Below are 23,906 nucleotides of genomic sequence, written 5' to 3' on the forward strand. Positions count from 1 at the left end.
CCCTTGCAGAAATTGAGGCGGGAACGGGTGAAATGAAGCAAGGAAGACGGGATGACTAAGTTATGCATGGAAGAAGAAGAGAATCATGCTGGGAGTGCAAATGTATACAATTGAAGATGAAATCAAGCAAGGAGGATCCCCAGCCGGTGGCCCAGCGGCCGGCCAGCCGGCTGGGAGAACAGATGAGCTGAAATATCAAGTTTTTGAAGGAAGTTACAGGAACTTCCTAGCCGGTCATAAGGCCGGCAGCCGGCCAACCGGCTGGGAGTTCCCCCAAGCCCAGAAGTCAAGATTCAAGTCAAGTGTACCCCCAGCCGGTCAGTGACCGGCAGCCGGTTGCCCGGCTGTGCATACCTGATGACTTCCAAAATTAATTCAACTTCCAGGAACCTCCCAGCCGGCCAGAAGACCGGCGGCCGGTTGACCTGCCGGGAGGGTAGACTCGTGTTTTCAAGCCCATTTCAAATCCTACCCTAATCTTGGTGGAAACTATATATACCCCCTCCCTTAACCATTTGTACACACTCTCCCAGATCTGAAATAATTTCCCTTTCCAAGCTTAACCCTTGTTAATTAAGTTGTTAATCTTTCCTTAATTAGACAAGTTCTTCAATTATTACATCATATTTAGTAGTAGAAATTGGGTTGTAAGAAGATTGAAGGTTTCTCCTTCCTTATTATTCAATCCAAATTCCTTTGTTGCTCTTGAGTTGGTATTATTTCTCTTCCTAATTTCATTAGTTTACATTTGCTTTTCCATTTAGTTTTGTTTAATTGTTTATGTTAAATTTCCATCCTTTGTTGTTTGATTGTTGTTGTTTTCGCTCTTGTTCATCTTTTCTTTGTTCATCCTTGTTATTTTCACCCAAAGATTGAGTCTTTGACTCCCTTGAGTTAAAGATTGAACCTTTGAGTTGTTCTTGTTAAATATTGTGTCTTTTAGTTTAATCATCCTCATTATTAGTTTAATTCATCTTTCTTCATCATTATTAGTGAATTGTTGCATGTTTAGAAGTAGAATTCATCATCCCACTATGTTTATGTTGAAAGACTCCATCTTTATTGTTTCCTTTGCTTTTAGAAACATGAATAGTGAGTAGTCTTCTACTAGGACTTGGTTTGACCCGGTATGGGTAATTTCACTAATTAATTCTCATTTAGGTTAATTTGTTGGGGGAAATTGGTGAGGGTAACTTAGAGGAATTAATTGTTTATGGATTGAGGTTTTGGTAGTGTCATTTTGTGACCCTTGTCCACCAACGAGAGTTGGTTAGGTTGTAAATTGGGTGCCCGGAACTTGACCCTAGTGCTAACCTCGGTTGAGACCGAAAGGGAGAACCGGGGTAGAGTACCTCTAAGTTAGCGTTTGAAATCGACCCTCGAGAAAGGGAGTGGGATGACCCGGATTTTGATGGGGGCTTAATGACCTTAGCTAATGCTAGACTACCTTGAGGATTACATGTGTTTTCGGGTTGTTGGGCTTTAGACTTGGGATACCGACTTTCGATCCCGAGAGGGGGGTTAGTTGGGATTGCTAGTGTCCTATTGCGAACCCGAGAGGGAGGTTCTAGGTGAATTAGAGTCATCTCCCCCTTACCTTTCTACCCCTTGAGATTAATCGAGAGAATTTATGTGTGGAATTATGTATACTCGTGGAAGAACCGAGTTCTAGCCTTTCCTATTATTTGATCAACTCTTATCCTTGCTCGCTTGTTCTTTGCTTGTCTCTATGTCTAGTTTATTAGCCTTTTATTTTGCTAGTTTAGTTCTAGATTGTTACCACCTCTCAATTTTAGTTTGACTTAGCTAAGCTCGTGAATTAGAACAATTGGTAATCTTTTCAACTCCTTGTGGGATCGACCCTTAATAGTGTACAACGATAAAATCGTGCACTTGCGAGGTATAGCTTGACTACCATCAAGTTTTTGGCGCCGTTGCCGGGGAGTTCGGCTAGATATTAATTGTTTTCGTTCTAGTTTAGACTAAGTCTTTTGTGTTACTAATCCTTCTTTTGAGTTTGTAGGACTTTTTGCATGAGTAGGAGAACTCGAAGAGGTCAACCGATTGATCCGATTGATCACGAGATTGAAGCTACCGCAAGAAGACTAAATTCACTCTGTAGAAGAGGACTTATAGAAACACCACCATCCGAAGAAAATTTAGTAGTTGAAGACTTTCGAGAAGAACCAAGAGCTTTTGAAACTTTTGAAAATCCCTTTGCAACTCCGGGAGAAGAAGTGACAATGGCCGCGGTTCCTATGCGAGATAACTTGGCTCCGAAAAAGGTGGTGAATCCGAGTATTGTCAAGCCAACTATTCAAGCCAACAATTTTGATGTGAAAGCCACCTTGCTACAACTTGTCCAAGGGAATCAATTCGGTGGGGGAGCCACCGAAAACCCCAACGAGCATCTCAACGAGTTCTTGGATAGTTGTGACATGTTCAAGGCCAACGGAGTGTCGGAGGATGCCTTACGCCTTAGGCTTTTCCCTTACTCCTTGAGGGGAAGTGCCAAGGAATGGCTTAAAAGTTGTGAACCCGACTCTCTTCGGACTTGGGATGATGTCTCTAAGGCTTTCCTAAACAAGTATTTCCCACCTCAACGAACCGCAAGAATCAAGAGTGAGCTTCAAGGCTTCACCCAACAAGAAGATGAGACCCTTTATGAAGCATGGGAGAGGTACAAGGGCCTCCAAAGGCTATGTCCTCACCACGGTATTGGGGATGACGAGCTCATCAACAATTTCTATGAAGGGTTGAACAATGAAATGAAGATGAACCTTGATTCCGGCTCGGGAAAGGGAGCATTGGATAAAATAGATCACAAGACGGCGAAAGAGCTCATTGAAGAGATGGCTTCTCGTACCTTTCATTGGAACCATGATAGGCACAAGAGGAAAGGAAAGTCCACGGTTGAATCGGCCAATAATGTTGAAGTTAAAGGGTTGATTGAAGAGCTTAAGCAACAAGTTGCCTTGATGAGTTCAAGTAACACATCTAGCAATTCTTCTATGAGGAACCAAGTTTATAGTTGTGAGATTTGTGGAGACCAAGGACACCCACCCAATGAGTGTCCTTTGATGGTAGGAGATGGAAATTGCATGGAGCAAGTGAACGGGATATGGGAGTCTAGTCCGGCCAAGCAAGCATTTAACAACAACCAATATCACCCCGGAATGAGAGCCCACCCAAACTTCTCTTATGGTTCTCAAAATGTCCAAAACCCAACCTTCCAACAAAAATCACAACAACCAAACTTTCAAGCTCAAAAACAAAACACAACCTTCAACCAAGGTCCACCGGGTTTCCAAGGGAGATCCTTCCAACCAAGATAACAATTCCAACCGCTCAATCCACCAACCAACCCGCCTTTCCAACAAAATTTCCAACCTCTTCAACAATCCACCCAACCAAAGTCAAATGTGGAGCTCATGATATAACAATTAATGAGCTCTCAAACACAATTCATCAACCATTCCACTCAAAAATAAGAAGAGACAACCTCATCCATCAACCAACTTAGAACCCAAGTGCAAGCTTCTCAACGGATGACGGACAACCAAATCTCCCAATTGGCTTCCCAAATGAGCCAACTACAAGCCTCTCATGGAAAATTTCCAGGTAAAACCGAGGAGAATCCGAAAACCATAAATGCTATCCACTTGAGGAGTGGAAGGGATTTGGAAGACCGGACATTTGTCAAGAAGAGGAAGAGTAGTAAACCGGGTGACATGGTTGAGCCTCAAATTGTGGTTGAACCTCCTAAGGTAATTGAAGAAAAGGGGGTTGAAGATGAGCTTGTGGAAATTGTTGTGGAGACTCCAAAGGTGGTTAATGAACCAACAAAAGTTGTTGAAGAGCCAAAGCAACAAGTTGTTAGTTGTGAGAACTTATGTTCCACCAATTCCTTTCCCACAAAGGTTGGCAAGAGCTAAGCTTGAACAAAAATATGGAAAGTTCATGGACATGATGAAGGGTATCAACATTACCATGCCTTTCATTGATGCCGTCAAAGAGATACCGAGCTATGGAAAGTTCTTGAAGGAGCTAATCTCAAACAAAAACTCCTTGAGCCCGACAACCACGGTGAACTTATCCAAGGAGTGTAGTGCAATTCTTATGAATGAGGCTCCTCAAAAGCTTGAAGACCCGGGAAGTTTTTCCATACCTTGTAAAATTGGGACCTTGCATATTGAGAGAGCCTTGTGTGATTTGGGGGCAAGCATTAGTCTTATGCCCCTCAAAATTTTCAAGAAATTGAAGGGTTATGAGCTTTCACCAACAAGGGTTTCTCTCCAACTTGCGGATAGGGTCGGTAAGATACCCTATCGATCTTGTGGAGGATGTCCCGCTCAAAGTGGGCAAACTCGCATTCCCATGTGACTTCTATGTGATGGACATTCCAGAAAACTCACATATTCCCATCATATTGGGGCGCCCTTGTCTTGCTACGGGGGGTGCCATGATTGATGTGAAGAATGGAAAGCTTTCTCTACAAGTGGGTGAAGAAAAGGTAGAATTTTCCTTGAACAAGGCTATGAAAGAGCCTTCGGAAGAAAAGTCTTGTTATATAATTGACATGGTTGAGGAATGGGTTGATATGAATAAGTTTGATGAAGACAAGGGGTTGCAAGGATTCCTTGAGGGCAAGGTAAAAGATTGCAAGGAGCACCGGGAGTATGCTTTAGCTATGGAAGCAACAATTGAAGAAGACCCGGACAAAGAATTTGAGAGCTTGAGAGGAGATGGTAAAAAGGAGGAGAGATCCACGCCTCCTCAAGTGGAGTTGAAACCTCTTCCCTCTACTCTTAAACATGCTTTCCTTGGCCCTAATGACACTTACCCTATTATTGTCAATAGTGCACTCAATGACACCGAACTTCAAAAGTTACTTGATGTTGTGAGAAAATATAAGGATGTCACTGGGTACTCAATTGATGATATCAAGGGGATTAGCCCTTCTTTTTGCACCCACCGCATTCATTTGGAGGATGAGAGTGCATCTTCCATTGAGCCTCAATGCCGCCTTAACCCCGTAATGAAAGAAGTGGTTAGGAAGGAGGTGTTGAAGCTCTATGATGCAAGTATAATTTACCCTATCTCCGATAGTGCATGGGTGAGCCCGGTGCATGTTGTGCCAAAGAAGGGCGGGGTCACGGTAGTCACCAATTATAAGAATGAACTAATCCCAACAAGAGTCACAACCGGGTGGAGAATGTGTATAGACTATAGACGCCTCAACAAGGCGACTAGGAAAGACCATTTCCCCCTCCCTTTCCTTGACCAAATGTTGGAAATACTTGCCCAACACTCTCACTTTTTCTACCTTGATGGGTTTTTGGGGTTTTTCCAAATCCCGATTCACCCCAATGACCAAGAAAAGACCACCTTCACGTGCCCGTTTGGCACCTTTGCTTATAGGCGCATGCCCTTTGGGCTATGCAATGCGCCGGCCACATTTCAAAGATGCATGCTAGCTATATTTTCCGAATATGTTGAGAATATAATGGAGGTGTTTATGGATGACTTTTCCGTCGTAGGCACCTCATTTGATGGATGTCTAGCTAATTTGAGTAAGGTGTTGAAAAGGTGTCAAGAAACCGGTCTAGTCTTGAATTGGGAGAAATGTCACTTCATGGTGACATTCGGGGTTGTTTTGGGTCATGTTGTGTCAAGTAAAGGCTTGGAAGTTTATCAAGCCAAGATTGAAGTGATTAAAACTTTACCCCCTCCCACTAATGTCAAGGGAGTTAGAAGTTTTCTTGGGCATGCCGGTTTTTACCGGAGATTTATCAAGGATTTTTCTTTGATTACCCGACCTTTGACATTGTTACTTGGCAAAGATGTGTCATTTGAATTTACTAATGAGTTTTTGAACGCTTTTAATAGGTTGAAGGAAGCTCTCATCACCGCTCCAATTATGCAACCTCCCACTTGGGGAGAACCTTTTGAGTTGATGTGCGATGCTAGTGATGTAGCGGTGGGAGCGGTGCTTGGACAAAGAAAGAATGGCAAACTTCATGCCATATATTATGCAAGCAAGACCTTAGATGAAGCTCAATCACACTACACCACCACCGAGAAGGAGCTTTTGGCGGTCATATATGCCATGAACAAGTTCCGTTCCTACTTGGTGGGCTCTAAGGTAATTGTACACACCGATCACACGGCATTGAGGCACTTGCTAATCAAGAAGGAATCGAAACCACACTTGATCCGGTGGATACTTTTACTCCAAGAGTTTGACATTAAAATTAGAGACAAGAAGGGTGTGGAGAACGTGGTAGCCGATCATCTATCTCGGCTATTCCATGACAAGGTTAAGGATGGACTACCAATTGATGATTCCTTGCCGGATGATCAATTGTTTGCCCTTGCTCTCATGGATGTACCTTGGTACGCGGATTATGTCAACTATTTGGCATCCGGGGTCATCCCACATGACTATGGCTCACACAAGAGGAAGAAATTCTTCCATGATCTAAAACAATATTTTTGGGATGAACCTTGCCTATACAAATCTTGTGTGGACGGGATAATTAGGAGGTGCATTCCAAGTGAAGAGGTGAAGCCGATAATTTCTCATTGCCGTGATATGGCAAGTGGAGGGCATGGTAGTTCAAGGAGAACCGCCGCAAGAATACTCCAATGTGGTTTTTGTTGGCCTACTCTATTTCATGATGTGGCAAGCTATGTCAAGGGATGTGACAAATGCCAACGAAGTGGTAACATTTCAAGGAGGCATGAGATGCCAATGAACTACATTCTTGAAGTAAAACTATTATTTGTGGGGGATTGACTATCAAGGTCCTTTTCCCTCATCCCATGGGAATGAGTACATACTTGTTGTGGTATATTATGTGAGCAAATGGGTTGAAGCTATCCCAACAAAAACTTGTGATGCAAAGTCGGTAACAAAACTCATGGAAACAATCATATTTCCAAGGTTTGGGGTTCCAAGAATTGTGATTAGTGATCGTGGGACGCATTTTCGGGAAAGGACTCTAGATGCTCTTCTAAAGAAACATGGGGTGCAACATCGGCGTAGTCTTGCCTACCACCCACAAGCAAACGGTCAAGCCGAGATCTCAAACCGTGAGATTAAGATGATTCTTGAGAAGACTGTGAGCCGGTCAAGGAAGGATTGGTCAACTAAGCTTAACGATGCATTATGGGCTTACCGGACCGCTTTCAAAACACCGATAGGAACGTCACCGTTCCGGTTGGTGTATGGAAAGCCTTGTCAATTACCGGTAGAGTTGGAGCACAATGCACATTGGGCAATCCGACTTCTCAACTTTGACTTGAAGAGTGCCGGAGAAAAGAGGCTTCTTGACATCAATGAGTTAGAAGAGTTTAGCCTAGAGGCTTACGAGAGCTCTAAATTGTATAAGGAGAGAACTAAGAAGTTCCATGACAAGGCAATTTTGAGAAGAGAATTCAAGGAGGGAGACTTGGTTCTCCTCTTTAACTCAAGGTTCAAGTTATTTTCGGGAAAGCTCAAGTCAAAATGGTCGGGACCTTTCACGGTGGTCCGGGTTTTTCCCCATGGGGCAATTGAAATATCCGATGGTGACCAAGCTTTCAAAGTAAATGGACAAAGGCTCAAGCATTACATTGTCGGGGCACCAATCATGAAGAACATAAGCTCCATTGGTACTTACCTTCTCCATACTTGATTGAATTTCTTGACTATGTCGAGCCTACGACATAAAACAAGGGCGCTACATGAGAGGCAACCCATGCAATTTTGTAAATATCATGCATTTAGGTAGAAAATGAGGAATTTTGGACGGATAATACTTGTCATTTTGATTGATGTCGGTCACAATTGTTGAAGAATTTGGGATTTTGTATGATGAACAAGCGTTTTACCATCTATTGGCCTTTATCCAACATCACGAGTCGATTTTGAAAGTCGAAAACACGGAAGTCGAGGCCAATAGGTGATGGGATATGGGATAGGGGCATATTGGAGAAATTGTGATGGAACGTATTCCCAGCCGGGTGACCGGCGGCGGTCTTCTGACCGGCTGGGAAGTTTCTGTGACTTTTAATTGAATTGTGACAATTTGAAGGATGAGGAGTCCTAGCCGGCAGGCCGGCAGCCGGTCCACCGGCTGGGAATGCATATATGGCAGAATTGAAGATTGGGTGTCCTCCCAGCCGGGTGACCGGCGGCCGGTCTTATGACCGGCTGAGAGTTAGCTGTAACATTTTGAAGATTTTGAAAAATACCCGTTTTCCCAGCCGGGTGACCGGCGGCCGGTCTCCTGACCGGTTGGGAACCCGCTGATGCTCTAATTTACACGAAAATCACCCAATTTCATTTCATTTTTCGACACATTCCTTCCCTCTTCTCTCCCTCTAACCCTAATCCCCCTCCCTCAAACTCACCAACAACCACTCCTACCACCTCCTACCACCTCCCTACCACCAACAAACAACCACAACAACATTCTTAACCCTTACCCTCCATCAAAATCACAAAAATGGCCCCAAAGAAAAGAGTGAGAAAGGGAGATTTCGCCCTCCAACAAGCTGAAATGGTGGCGGCGGCGGCGAACGACATGAGTACCGATCCCGACTTCCCGGATATCCAATTCGTTTCAATCACCATGAAAGGTAAATTAGTTTTATTTAAGAAACGCCCCCTCACCCCGACCCGATTCATTGATAGACAATCCATGCGGGAGTTAGGGTTAGACCAAGTTACTCTTGAATTGTTTGATGGGGTAGGAATGAAAATGATGTACGGGATTCATGAGAAAACCTATGCCCGACTAACATGGGAGTTTTTGAGCTCCCTTCGTATTGACAAGCATCGCCAAACCCAAAAGGTAGCCTTCTTGCACTTTCGTCTGATGAACAAGGATTACTCCTTGACCCTACCTACCTTTGCCTCGCATTTTGGGCTTGACACAAGCCCTCCACACAAGGCACCCGATACCTTTGACCATGGGGCCTTATGGAAGGCAATTACGGGTTTAGATGATGTTCCAGGGGTCAAGAGAGCCGCTAACACTGTCCATAATGCGGCTATTCGGGTTTGGCATCGGTTTATGGGGTGGACTGTTTTTGGCCGTGAGGAGAATCACAATTTCCGAATGGAGGAATTGGAAATTCTCGGCTCTTACCTTCGTTCCAACCCCACTACCTTCAAAATCGACATTGCCCACCACTTGGCCCTCACCTTGCAATGCCTTAGCAACTCTCTGGGTGCTACGACGACAATTGTCGTGGGTGGACTCATCACCCATTTAGCAAAAAGGCTCAATAGGAGGGTCAAATTGAGTGGTATGAGATACATCATTGGTGATACGATGCTTTTCAAGAATTATATCCACCACAACCTCAATTGGTTGAAGACTAACCCGAATGATGGCCTTGACTATTGGCAAATTCGGGTGAACGGAGTTGACAGAAATTATATCCCCCTTCCTAACCCCGAGAAGATAAAAGTGGTGCCCAACTCGGCACATTATTTGCTTGAAATTGAAAGTCCCGATGATCCCTCCATCCCACAACAACAAAACCCAAATCTTCGGTACACTCGTGACCGACCTATCCTTCCCGCTAGGTCTACCTTGCGGTATGCCACACCGTCTTCTCCTTTCGTTGCCGGGTCCTTCCAACAAGGGGAAGGGTCCTCTAGTTACCAACCTCAACAACCACCCCCTCTCCACGCCGACCTCATTTCCTTCATGGAGGATATGAAGATTAATTTGGCAAACGCCGCAAGTGAGCGGCAAGGGCTTCAACAAAGACTTGACTGGATTTACTATGACCATTCCCTTGGTCAATTCCCGGTTTATGATGATATGATGAGGCGCCAATACAAGCATCCCTCCGGCCTTCACCCTTCTTACTATCTATTCCCGGATGGCGGACATCCGGAAGATGGGAGGATTCTTTACGGCGATATAAATTTGCAGCCCGACTATTATAGCGCCCCGGTCTTTCTCACCCCGCCTTACACTCAAGGAGAGGGTCATGACACGAGGTGGTTCGGAGGTGCCCCTTCCATCTTCACCGAGGGGGCTTCTAGTGGTGCCGGAGGGAACACGGAGATGTTCGTCGGCATGAGCTCGGGGATGGGGGAGTTTGGCTCGGATGCCCCTTTGAACACGGACGATTTCATCCGTGATTCCGAGTTCGGGGCGAGTCAGGACGATGGTGATGATGATGGCAATGATGATGGTGATGGTGATGACACCGAGTATGAGTAGAGCCTAGTAATGAGGGCTCCACTCCCTCCCTTTTAATCCAACTTGACAAGTATGCTTCTCCCCTTTATCCAAATTCTCTCATTCATATTTAAATTTTCGCATGCATTTAGTTAGAAATTCACATAGTTGCATTCATATAGGATTGCATTCGATTTCCGATTTGTAATATATTGTCACATTTAGACATTGCATTCACTTAGTGTAGCTTGCATTGTAATTTAAATATGGCATGTAGAATAGAGCATGCATTGCATTCACATTTAAAAAAAAAAAACAAAACAAAACAAAACAAAAAAAAAATTGAAAAATGCCAAAAATCAACAAAAACATGTTCTTTTATTTCCCTAAATGCCCTCCCATGTCTATAAATAAGTGTGGGGAGGGCCTAAAAAACAACTCAAAAACACGCATTTTCATTTCTAATTTCCTCCACACATTTATTTCCATTTGGAAGTATTGTAAATAAATAAGTGTGGGGACGAAATTCATATATTCAAAAACCCAAAAACATGTCATTTTAATTTTTCAAAAACAAAAATACCAAAAATATGTTATTTTTATTTTCAAAAATGCAAAAATATGTTCCTTTCTTTTTCTTCTTCACTCCCTATGCTTTTGTCCATTGAGGACAATGTACATCTCAAGTGTGGGGAGGGAAATATCCACTCTTGTGAATATTTGTTTATAGTTGTAAATACTTGTAAATTTGATAAAATTCAACAAAATGACTAAAAATTGAAAAAATTGAAAAAAAATCACAAAAACATTGCATTGTACATATATGTTGTTCGTTGGCTAACCTTTGGCATAGGCATCAACCGGGGCAAGAAGGAGACTAGAAGACCGCTTGGTATACACGTTCTTATCTCTTTCTCCTTTTCCGTTTTCTCTCTTGTATATTGTTGTATGGAGGAGGACGGGTTTTTGTGCCTTGGATGTTCCTTTGGGGAACTATTGGATTGTTGGTGATTGATGTGCTGATAGGTTTAGTTGACTTGTTGCATGTTTCCTTGTTATGTTCAATTCTCGCATGCATATGTTCTTGTATATACTTGTTTTTCAATTTGAAGCCTTGCATCGGTTTGTAAATAGATGTTTTGCATGAGCACGGTCTAGGAAGGGAACTAAGTACCCCCATGATGAGTTTTTGTGCCTAATTGTGCCTTCCCCCTCCCCGTGACTCGCACCCGTGACCTCTTAGTTAGCCGAGGGAGGCGGGCTTGACCAATGAGTTTAGGCCGATCTTGTGAGACCTAGGGCCGTAGACTAGACCTTAGGCTCGACTTAGCTACTCAAAAGTAAAGGTAGAGCCTTCTAGGGTGGGTACATTCATACCCCGCCCTCATCTAGGTTTGAGAGTAGACCTCCTCGCGAGGCGTGTCACATCAAGACGCACAAGTGTGTCATTGCGTCCTTAGACCATGAAATTGCATTACATTTTCGTGCGCATGATATGAAGCAAAAATCAGTTTGTAAGAACCTCACATAGCCAAATAGCCTTGTTTTCTCCCCTACATCGTGTCCCTTTTTTATTCACCCCCTTGAGCTTAGCCTTTTCATTTGGCAAACCCACCAAAAGTAGCTACATCCCATAACCACCCTTCCTTAATCAAGAATTGGTCGGTTTTGTAGTTGTGTTGTAGGAGGTGACTTGGGTCGTGATGGTGGATGGCATGCACGTCCACTTGGGTCGGAATTTGATGTGAATTTGGCATTGTATATAAATAAGAGGTTTTGAAAAAGAAATGAAAAACAAAATAGAAAAGTGAAAAAGTTCATGAAAAATCAAAAAAATGAGTTGTAATGTATATATTTGTTGTCAAGAAAAGAAAAAGGCAAGCAACACCCCTCCTCATCATTAAACGGGGTAGAAAAAGTCGTTGCTAAATAAAAGGGGCAATTTGATGTTTTTCCAAAATGAGTCGGGTTTACACATTTTTTTGCATGGCTTGGGGAACCGAGCCTTTGTTACGGTGTAGACGTTACCATTTGTTGAAATAAGAGGAGTACTTTTGAGTTTTTCCAATTTGAGTTGGGTTTATGAAATTTTTGCATAGTTTTGGTCATTCATGCTATGTAAGGGCATAGACGTGTCTCATATGTTGCAATAAGAAATGGGTTTAGATGTGTCGGCAATTCTTGATTTGAACTCCACATATCCAAATGGTGCTTGCACCAATCCCGTTTCGACCTACTCCCTAGCCCTGTTACAACCCTTTGCTTCATATTGTATGTATTTTATCATTGTTTGCATTTCATTGGACATAGGACGGTCTTACACATTAGATTGCGGGCACGTTTTCGCTAGTTGAGTTAGGAGAATGATTTTGGTTACTTTAATCACAAATATCACCCTGTTCTTTCATTGAGTGACGAGTGAAAACCGTGAGGATGTCGTTGCCTAGGTCCCCTTAGTCATGGGCCTTTGGGTTGAATCTCGTGTCGGTTTAGTAATTCTCGACGGACTTGCGCTCTTCCCCTTACCCCGCTCTTGAATTTGTTTCTTGGGCATTGGTCACATTAGAGTAGCTTGAGTCATGCTTAGGGGGTTGGCACCTCAATTGGCACTTTTGAGAGGGTACTCCCGACCAAGACCGTGTTTTGTTGCTTGAAAAATCCGGCCACTTAGATGAGGAAAGTGGACCATTTTTTAGATGCATTATATTGTTTGATTACGTGCTTTCATGATAGATGCATCACCATTTTGTAGCAAGACCCAACTTGCCTTGCAATAGGGCACTCTTCCCTCATGGGTGTCAAATTGTGAGTTGAAGAGGCGTTGAGTGCGCTAATACTCGATCGGTTTAGTTAGTAGCTTAGTTGAGTGGTGCTTATATTGTGCATCCACTCTCCATATCTATTCTAGTAGTGCCTTGTACATTGGTTGAGGACTTACTCGGGGACGAGTAAGGTTCAAGTGTGGGGAGGTTTGATATAGGCCCCTTTTGCACCATTTTTCCCCTCTTTTCTCATGCTTTCCGACTCCATTTGAGTCGGTTTTGTACTTCCTTTCTCGAATTTCGTGTCCCGATTCCCTTTACTATGACATTGTGGCCCCCTTGCAGAAATTGAGGCGGGAACGGGTGAAATGAAGCAAGGAAGACGGGATGACTAAGCTATGCATGGAAGAAGAAGAGAATCATGCTGGGAGTGCAAATGTATACAATTGAAGATGAAATCAAGCAAGGAGGATCCCCAGCCGGTGGCCCGGCGGCCGGCCAGCCGACTGGGAGAACAGATGAGCTGAAATATCAAGTTTTTGAAGGAAGTTACAGGAACTTCCCAGCCGGTCATAAGGCCGGCAGCCGGCCAACCGGCTGGGAGTTCCCCCAAGCCCAAAAGTCAAGATTCAAGTCAAGCGTACCCCCAGCCGGTCAGTGACCGGCAGCCGGTTTCCCGGCCGTGCATACCTGATGACTTCCAAAATTAATTCAACTTCCAGGAACCTCCCAGCCGGCCAGAAGACCGGCGGCCGGTTGACCGGCCGGGAGGGCAGACTCGTGTTTTCAAGCCCATTTCAAATCCTACCCTAATCTTGGTGGAAACTATATATACCCCCTCCCTTAACCATTTGTACACACTCTCCCAGATCTGAAATAATTTCCCTTTCCAAGCTTAACCCTTGTTAATTAAGTTGTTAATCTTTCCTTAATTAGACAAGTTCTTCAATTATTACATCATATTTAGTAGTAGAAATTGGGTTGTAAGAAGATTGAAGGTTTCTCCTTCCTTATTATTCAATCCAAATTCCTTTGTTGCTCTTGAGTTGGTATTATTTCTCTTCCTAATTTCATTAGTTTACATTTGCTTTTCCACTTAGTTTTGTTTAATTGTTTATGTTAAATTTTCATCCTTTGTTGTTTGATTGTTGTTGTTTTCGCTCTTATTCATCTTTTCTTTGTTCATCCTTGTTATTTTCACTCAAAGATTGAGTCTTTGACTCCCTTGAGTTAAAGATTGAACCTTTGAGTTGTTCTTGTTAAAGATTGTGTCTTTTAGTTTAATCATCCTCATTATTAGTTTAATTCATCTTTCTTCATCATTATTAGTGAATTGTTGCATGTTTAGAAGTAGAATTCATCCTCCCACTATTTTTATATTGAAAGACTCCATCTTTATTGTTTCCTTTGCTTTTAGAAACATGAATAGTGAGTAGTCTTCTACTAGGACTCGGTTTGACCCTGTATGGGTAATTTCACTAATTAATTCTCATTTAGGTTAATTTGTTGGGGGAAATTGGTGAGGGTAACTTAGAGGAATGAATTGTTTATGGATTGAGGTTTGGGTAGTGTCATTTTGTGACTTGTCCACCAACGAGAGTTGGTTAGGTTGTAAATTGGGTGCCCGGAACTTGACCCTAGTGCTAACCTCGGTTGAGACTGAAAGGGAGAACCGGGGTAGAGTACCTCTAAGTTAGCGTTTGAAATCGACCCTCGAGAGAGGGAGTGGGATGACCCGGAGTTTGATGGGGGGCTTAATGACCTTAGCTAATGCTAGACTACCTTGAGGATTACATGTGTTTTCGGGTTGTTAGGCTTTAGACTTGGGATACCGACTTTCGAACCCGAGAGGAGGGTTATTTGGGATTGCTAGTGTCCTATTGCGAACCCGAGAGGGAGGTTCTAGGCGAATTAGAGCCATCTCCCCCTTACCTTTCTACCCCTTGAGATTAACCGAGAGAATTTACGTGTGGAATTACGTATACTCGTGGAAGAACCGAGTTCTAGCCTTTCCACTACTACAAATCCAGGCAACTATAACGCCCATTTAACAATGATTATTCACGAAAATCACAATAGACGTTGTAGAATGTATGGCGCGAATTTTACTAAAATGAATTACAACGGGTATGGTTATAAAAACCGTTGTTATAAGTTTTAACAACGGGTTACACATGCACAACCGTTGTTAATAATTTGGCGCAAAATTGGCGCAAAGTTAGTGAAAAGTAATCACAACGGTTACTTTTGGAACCCGTTGTTAAAACTTATTTGACAACGGTTGTTGGTTTACAACCGTTGTTAAAACTATTTGACAACGGTTGTTCTTTAATAACCGTTGTCAATACCTTTTGAAGGAAAAGTAGATCTATATATACTAACATACTCATATATGTTATAATTTAATTTGTCATAAAATTAAAGATTGATCTTATGCATGCAAACTTTAAAACAAAATAAGGAAGAAGCATTATTCTTACATATGGATTTTCGGTTTATGGGCACAAGAGAGATCACCTTTTTCTCTTGTTCTTGAGCTTTCCAATAATGGATGAACATACAAAAATCCCAAAGTAGAGATTCTCCAATTAGTAGCACCCAAGACAATCCCTTAATCCCACAAACTAACATGTACTAGATGTTTATATTGTGGTTTACCTTAAATTTGATTACTAATACTCATATATTACTTTGATAATTTTAGTAATCTTTTGAACAAATTTGGATTAAAATCTCATCTTTTTGATGAAGATTAAAGAGAGAGAAGAGAGAAAAGCATGAACCTTTTTGCATGTTTTGTAAGAATGAATTATCATCATATGAATGTGTGTGTAAGGAAAATAAAATAACCAACAACCCACAATAGAGAGGGAGTGTCACGGTTGGAAGAGCCAAAATTGGCATCATTTCTTTTCCTTTTACTCTTCTCAAAAAATAGTAGGTGTGTAAGAGGTGTAAGACTAGTAGTAGGTAGGCATCATTATGTTTATTTTATCAAATAAAATAAAACAACCAAAACCCACTAACACACCCTCCATTTTCGGTCCATATACTTAAAATGGACTACCATTTTATTTTGTCAATTTGTCATTTGTCACACAATATGTCACATGTAGTATGATACATGTTATTAATTAATTTAATGCATATTTATCACATAAATATCTTTTTATGAATTAATTAAGTTACTTTCAACTAATTGACTAATGATACTTGATCACGTAAATAAAATGGGTCATATAATTATAATTCACAATGTCTTGTAATTATAATCAACCATTCATTCTTATCTTTATTGTTTCTCAAACAATAAACAATTTTAGTAATAAAGCATTTTATTTACTAAAATAAATCTTATTTAATCCCATTACAATAAGATATCAATATTCTCTCTCACAAATTGAATTTGTTCAATTTTTAAGGAATTAATTAATCTGTATCGGTATACAATTAATTAACCTTTTTTAATTAAGGGAATCGTCCTTTAGGTGTGACCTCAAGGGATCAACTGATCACCACCGTCGCACGACAAGAATAATGTCAAACTCTAGCCACCAATCATTACCGATATGTGTGGATTGACTATATATGTAATGTATCATCCCTTCCGTATTCTTGAAATGAGATTTAATAATGATATTTAAATCATGTGATCGCACTATTGTTGAGGACACATTTCCCAACAATCTCTCACTTGTCCTCGACAAGTGTGCGTCACCAATTCTCTTGTCCTATTACTATCTCCCACTCAATGCAAGGTGTCTTTCGGGTCGTACTTGCAAGTGATCATATCGAGAGTGGTTTCCTCGATCTGGAGAATAACTGATTGACCGGAATTTATCCATCATGGATACCTTCCGAGCGTGGCCACGCATTTCCAGTTCATTACTCCTCGAGTGGCCCCGAGATATTGTTTTAACGACGACAAGGGGTGGACAATTCCTATTGCACTTATTCCCTTCGACTAGCCACAACCATCATAACCCAAAATATGCCCATTTGACCCCATTTACGAAGGTCGTAGTAACACAAATCAAAGTTAATCAAACTGTGCCATCTTAGGTGAATAGTCTTTAGTCAAAAGAATCGACTCATTAGAATACTATAGTAGCTCTCGCCACGACCAGGCTTTATAAATTTGCCAGAACTCTATAAGCGGTCTCTGCCCGACAAAGTGTTCCTAACGATCGCCTATGTGATCGACTAGTCATCTCACATGACTCTATGGCACTTGAACTTGCCATCAATCGCATCACACTCTAGTCACTTCGAGACGTCACCTCATACAAGTGACTATGGACGAATACAATGCTAATCCGTGTTCACTTTAACGGGGTTCAATGTTGTCTCTACAACCCGTTTGGATGTAACAAAGTATAAAAGAAGAGTTTTAGAGTAAAACTCAAACGACAAATGCGATTATCACATATGAATAGTCAATGCTTGATTACTACTTCATATTCTATAATCTAATTTGATCTTTTATGTAGTTATTCATCTCAATTTAATTGAAATGACATGACTCATCATGTTAAGCCTATGAGAAGGCTTTGGTTAGTAGGTTTTATCAACTTCTTGTACCTTACTCAACCTTACTACATACTCGTTTTCCTTTGTAATGTATACATTTGCATTACAAAACTTTCTGAGTACGTGTCGAGATCCAATCAAGACATAGGCCCTCTAGCCTAAGAATAGCTCCCACTGTTTTCACAGTGTGCGGGACTCATCCTCTTGCACATATCATGATCGCAAGTGTACTCAATTTCCGTTATAAATATCTCTCATTGTTCTTTATTGCCTAGAACGATTCTAGAAAATCTACTTCTTAATTAACATTGCCACAATGGTATCTTAACCATCCTAATGTGTTTTGATTATGGTTTTGTCGGAAACCATGCGCAATCTCAATTGTCAATTGTCACTTGTGTAACACCCTTACACAATATTGCATCATAAACACTTTGCTTTACTTCCTTAATGTCGCAAGCACTTAAGGGTAATCTTTATAGCTTACTTGGTAAAGATTACTTAAATTCGATTTTTGAAAACAATTCATCATACTCAAAGCATATGAAGTGTTATACATCATTTCTTTTTAATTGATTCGGCAGCGGAAGCAAATGAAATCAATCAAATATGTTCAATTTAATTGAACTAGTCATGAATCTTATCAACATAAGACTTCTTACTGGCGCTAATATCATGTGGATTTATCTTCATAAATCCGGATATTCAAGATGTATTATAATACTCCAAAAGTCTTAAATCATTCTCAATGATCAATATGTCATCCACATATCGGACTAATTAAAAATTCCGTAACTCCCACTAAACTCCATGTATAAACACAACTTCTCGACTTATCGAGAAATGTTTTATCACATGATCAAAATGTTGATTCCAACTCATTGATGTCCTACTTAAGATTCTCTCTTAAGTTTCACATTATCTTAGGATTGCAAGAATCTATAAAACTTATGACATGTATTGAATACATTCCTTCTATTGAAGAAGTGGGTTTTAGATTCACTTGCTGTATGCATATCCTCATAATGAAACACAATCCCTAAGAAGATCCAAATAGACTTAATCATTTCAATTAGTGCAAACCCTTTGCAACTAATCTTGCATTGAAATATCTCTTTATTAGTGCAAGACCCTTTGTCACTAATCAAGCCCTTTCGTTTCGGATTTTCATGGCTCTAAGCCTTGTATATAGTTGTGACTTTAAACACTCTTATGTAAGTCATATGTTCATTACTTTCTAGAAGTAATTGTTTTGGCAGGATTTTCCTGGAAGGAATCCGGCCTGATAATATAGTAATCAGGGTATCTAGTTCTATATGTTTGGAATAATGTGTGTAAAACAATAAGGGAGGAATTAAGTATAAGGAACAATGTTTTTATTGTCTTGATAAGCCGAGTACAATATTGTAAGTAAATCTGAATATTCAAGAGTAGAAAAGAGATAAGGTGTAAAATCAATAAAAAAATATAATATGAATCCCCTTACAATTGCTTAGATTCTGCTATTTATAATTCTCTACCCCCCTTCCAACGTTACAATGAATAACGTTATAAATGAATAACGTCCTCCCCAAAGGTAGGAGTTGTTGCCGGATTAATAGGGCATGTCCCCTATTAATCCGCTTGACTTATTCTTATTTTAACGAACCTTGGGCTCTTTCTCTTCTTTCCGTCCAAATTCATAATTGATAGAGTCTTTTGGTTGGACTTGGTCTTCCTTGAATATAGGACACGGTTATTTGACTTGTAAAACTTTGTATTTCTTGTTTATCCGCTCAATCCAGCCGCTTTGATAGTTTGCCAAGTGTTCTATACGACCATCAAGCTTCTCTTCCAGGATTTAGTAGCTTTGCCTACCATAATATTCTTCAACAACTAAATAACAGATTAGATTTGTCCGGTCTTCGCATTCTTCAATCAGCCTTGTAAGGTCAGGCGGTTACGGTCGGGCCAGGCTAACTGGCCTAACAATTGCCCCTTGACATTTTACCCGTCTTGGATCGGCCAGGGGTGAAATGTCAATTTTTAAATTTGAATAATAAAGAGATTTACACTTAATCAATGACTCTTAGACTCCTAGTTACCGTTGAACACTATAACGGCTAGGTGATGTCATCCGAGAGTTTTGCAATCCCTAGGGTTTTCACACCGTTATAGATTTTCTATAAATACGGTATTTAGGGCAAGATTATCTTTCACCAAATTTCCTCCACTTTCTTTGCTAAATATTCTTCTAAAATTCTTCTGAAATTCTTCCATACTTCTCGTAATCCCATTCGTATTTTCTCAACAATTTCTATAATAAATCAAACACTTAAGAACATGGGAGCAAAGAAACGCCCTACATCCGAGAGAAAGCTGCTGGCTGCCGAGCTCGAACCTATAAACGTCCGGGAAGAAGAAGTGATGGAGATTGATCCTCCGCTCGTCTTGTGGCTTTTAAGTACCAGGATTCTGTTTTCACTTCCTTCAATCTTTGGATCCTTACTTTCTGAAGAGAACTTGTTGAAAACAAATTATGACAAGATACTAAGGGAGAAGAAAATAATTCCTGAATCGACCGAGGTATGGATTTCGAGTCTTGTCGATTAGGGCTAACGGGTATCACCTGGTTGGTTCAGTATTTTCGAATGGACATTCAAAGCGGCTGTAAGTTACCTTTTACTCCCTTAATGATTGACACCATCCGTGCTATGGAAGTGTCACCTTTTCAGATTATGCCGATGGTTTGGAAACTTGTTCATTCCATAGAAAATTTATGTGCTAAACACAATCTTGTGATTACTCTCAATGATATTAAGGCAGTATATCATTTTAAAAATCCTTCTGTTGGTCGTTTTAATTTGAGAATTAAGTCAAAGATGACTCCATTAATTACTAACCTGGATTCTGGAGACGACAAGAGTTGGGCAAAGACTTTCTGTTTATCCGGACCGAGACTCGGGATCAGGCTTTGATTACGAGATATCCTCCTTTGGAGAGTGGTAGGTTTCCTGTACTTTTATTTTGTAGCTATATTGAATGAGAGTGAGGTACATAAGTCTTACCTGTATATTTTGTTTCTGTAATGTTTGTAGCTCCTGATTGGAATCACGATCCTCTAGATGAAGAGGCTATTGCAAGGATAGATGCTTTCCTTGCCATTCCTGAGGAAGAGAGGACCTGGCCAGCTTGCTTGGGCAGGGAATTGTTGCCCCGGTATATGAAGACCAAGTTGGTGGGGTTAAAGTACCCAAAGGCAAGCCTAGTTCTCGCTTCTTTCGTACGTCTTCGTATGCTTTTATGTTGGTCTGTTATCTTCTTGTCGTTCTTTGCTTGATATTCACGTATATTTTTATATATTCAGTGTTTAGGTCTTCTGCTAGGTGGCTAGCTTTTTCGCAAAGGATTTGAAGGCTGGGGTGGCTAGGATTCTTTGAGCAGTCCAGAGTCGGGAGGCTAGTGGGAGTGACAAAACGCTTGATATCCTGGTTTCGAGATTGACCTCTTCAAGATCTTTCCCGGGGTAACTTCAGGAGGAGATTGTCCAGGCTCGAGAAAAGAAAGAGGGAAGATGATATCTTGGCAGAGGAGGAAGGGAGAGAAACGAGCCTATCCGGCTCAACCACTCGGGAGTATAAGGCGAGTGCCTGCTAGGATTGATGACATGGATGATGCCGGGCTCGGATAGATGAGTTTTCGCAAAGATGAGCGACCAACTATTGTCTGCTAGTACCCTTGATTCGTCTACCAGGGTGGTTTCTATTCTGACTTCTCTTGTAAACAAGTGCTGAACTCGCTTCCCAGGCTAGGGAGGTTAGTTGTAGAGGGATATTTTTAATTGTTTATGTGTTTTTTGTTTTACCTCGTATTTGCCTAATTGATTTTGTATGTATGGGGGGTTGGATCTTTGGGCAGCTCGCTTGTCGGCTTAGGGACGCCTGGCCAAGGTTACCAATTTGGAGGAAAAGCTGGATAGGCTAAACCGTGACCTGCACACATCCAGGGGTAATGAAGTGGTACTTCAATCTCGGTTGGGGACGACTAAGGAGGCGGTCGAGCCGCGTGGTTTGTGAGGTGGCCGCAAAGAATGCCGAGAAGGCGTCGGCAAGAGTTGGAAGCCGAGAAGCGTGCAATGCGGGATCGTTAAAGAAAAACGAGGAGCTTGTGTGAAAAGGAGTTGGTGGAGGCGCGGTTGGGATCGATGCTCGGACTTCTTTGGGAAAGGTCGGGTTGATGCTATGAGAGATCCAGAACCGACCGGGCTAATCGGAATCCGGACCGGGATGAGATGGCTTTGGACGCTCAATATCCCGATTTGGCAAGTATGGGTCAAGAAGAAGAAGTGGATTCTCCTCCTTCCAAGGCAAAGTCGGGTGATCAGGAAATGGTGGATGGTTGTGAGTCGGTTACTGGCTCAAAAGTAACTTAGTTTTTTCTTTTGGGTTTTGGTCTATCCAGGGGGAATGTCCTTGGAATGAATATTTAGAGTATATTTCTCAAATTTTTTGGCTCATCCAGGGGGGATGTCCTTGGAATGGATGGTTATTAGTTATTAGGTAGGACCAATTATTTTGGGTGAATAAATATTTGGTCTTTGTTTTGTTTCTTTTTGTGTTTTGACAAGGTATTTTTGTGATGTTGGACATGTCTTTGGATCTGGCCGGTTATTCGATCGATCGGGCGTTTTTCGATCGATCGGCCGGGCATTTTTTGTCTTGGATCTGGCCGATTCAATGTGTTATGGGTGGGATTGTTGCACATGCGGAGGGCTTATGACCCATTTATGTCATACGATCTAGGAATAGATTTTCCAGGTTTGTATGTTATGTTGAGCTCAATATTTAAAGGCTGTTTTGCAATTGAATTTTGGATATCGTTGAATATTTGGTGGGGGTGGCCCCAATCTTTAAGATTTGTTTTAAATAAGATGCAATATGTAAAACAAGTGTTGAAGATTTCACTAAGTAAATATGAGAACATAGATAAGTACTTGGGCACGTAATTTGAAGAAATCATATATGGCATTTATTCATATAATCGCAAGTATCGTACATGTAGTTTTCGGGCAAGAAGTGTTTTAAAGTAAAAAGTTATACCAGGTTGTGCGATATATTCTATATGTGAAAAAATTTTAAATGTGTAATATTCCAGGCTCTTGGGATCATTTCGCCGTCCGTGGTCTGTAATCTATAAGCTCCCTGGCCTACTATTGAATCAATCAGATAGGGGCCTTCCCAGGTTGGGGCCAATTTGCCAGCATTCTTTTCTTTTGTGTTTTGGAATACTTTCCTGAGAACAAGATCTCCTACCCTGAATACCCTGGCTTTGACAGTTTTGTTGTAGCTTCTCGCAACTCTTTGCTGGTATGCTGCTAATCTGATGCTTGCTGCATCTCTTAGCTCTTCTGTTAAGTCCAGGCTATCCTCCATTAGAGGTATATTGTTTGTTGTTGTGTTCAGGCTACATCGGTGATGGAATGTCCACTTCATTTGGGATTCCGCTTCACATCCATAGACCAAGGAGTAGGGGTTTGGCCTGTGGATGTTTTAGGCGTGGTTCTATCAGCCCAAAGGACCGGGGAGTTCTTGACCCATCTGCCTTTCCTTTTTCCAGCTTTTTCTTTATGCGGTGATTACCACCTTATTACCGGATTCGCTTTGACCGTTGGCTTTTGGATATCCTGGTGTGGATGTTACCAGATTGATGTTCCATTGAGCACAGAAGGCTGCTGTTCTTTTTCCCACAAATTGTGTGCCATTATCACATACTATTTCAGAGGGGATGCCATATCTACATATGATGTTGTGTTTAATGAATGCTATGACGTCCTTCTCCTTAACTTGCCTGTATGATTCAGCTTCTATCCATTTGGAGAAGTAATCAGTCATTGCTAACATGAAAACCTTTTGTCCGGGTGCTTGAGGTAGTTTTCCTACTATATCCATGCCCCACTTCATGAATGGCCATGGTGCGGATATGGAATGTAGTTCCTCAGATGGTTGATGGATATATGGTCCGTGAATCTGACAAGCTTTGCATTTAGAGCTAAAATCCGGTGCAATCGGCTCTCAAGGTAGGCCAATAATAACCTAGGTTACGAGTACTTTGCTTGCCAGGCTTCTTCCACCTTTGTGATTTCCACAGTATCCTTCATGGATTTCGATAATATCCGCTTTCGACTTCCTGTGGTTCCAGGCATCCGAGGTAGGGCCCGACTGCGATTTCTTAAAAAGCACGTTGTCGATAATAGTATATGAAGCGACTTTTATTTTTAGTGCTCGGCATCTTGCTTATTTAAGGGAAGGATTCCCTGTTGTAGCCAGTCATAGTAGGGTTTTGTCCAAGAATTAGCAATGTAGATTGGGAAACTCTCATCTTGTTTATTTATTGCAGGTTCTAATAAATGCACGATGGGTATTTTGTCGAAGTCAAGGGGACTAAAGTT

General features: G+C 41.4%; 1 non-coding gene across 1 annotated transcript; it reads right to left on the reverse strand.

Moving 5' to 3' along the window:
* Positions 1 to 2,612: 2,612 nt before the first annotated feature.
* LOC141589229 (small nucleolar RNA R71) lies at positions 2,613 to 2,719 on the reverse strand. The gene has a single exon (XR_012520178.1). It is a non-coding gene; the product is annotated as a small nucleolar RNA R71 (small nucleolar RNA).
* Positions 2,720 to 23,906: the final 21,187 nt, after the last annotated feature.

This window comes from Silene latifolia, chromosome 6, assembly GCF_048544455.1.
Source record: "Silene latifolia isolate original U9 population chromosome 6, ASM4854445v1, whole genome shotgun sequence".
Taxonomy (NCBI): domain Eukaryota; kingdom Viridiplantae; phylum Streptophyta; class Magnoliopsida; order Caryophyllales; family Caryophyllaceae; genus Silene; species Silene latifolia.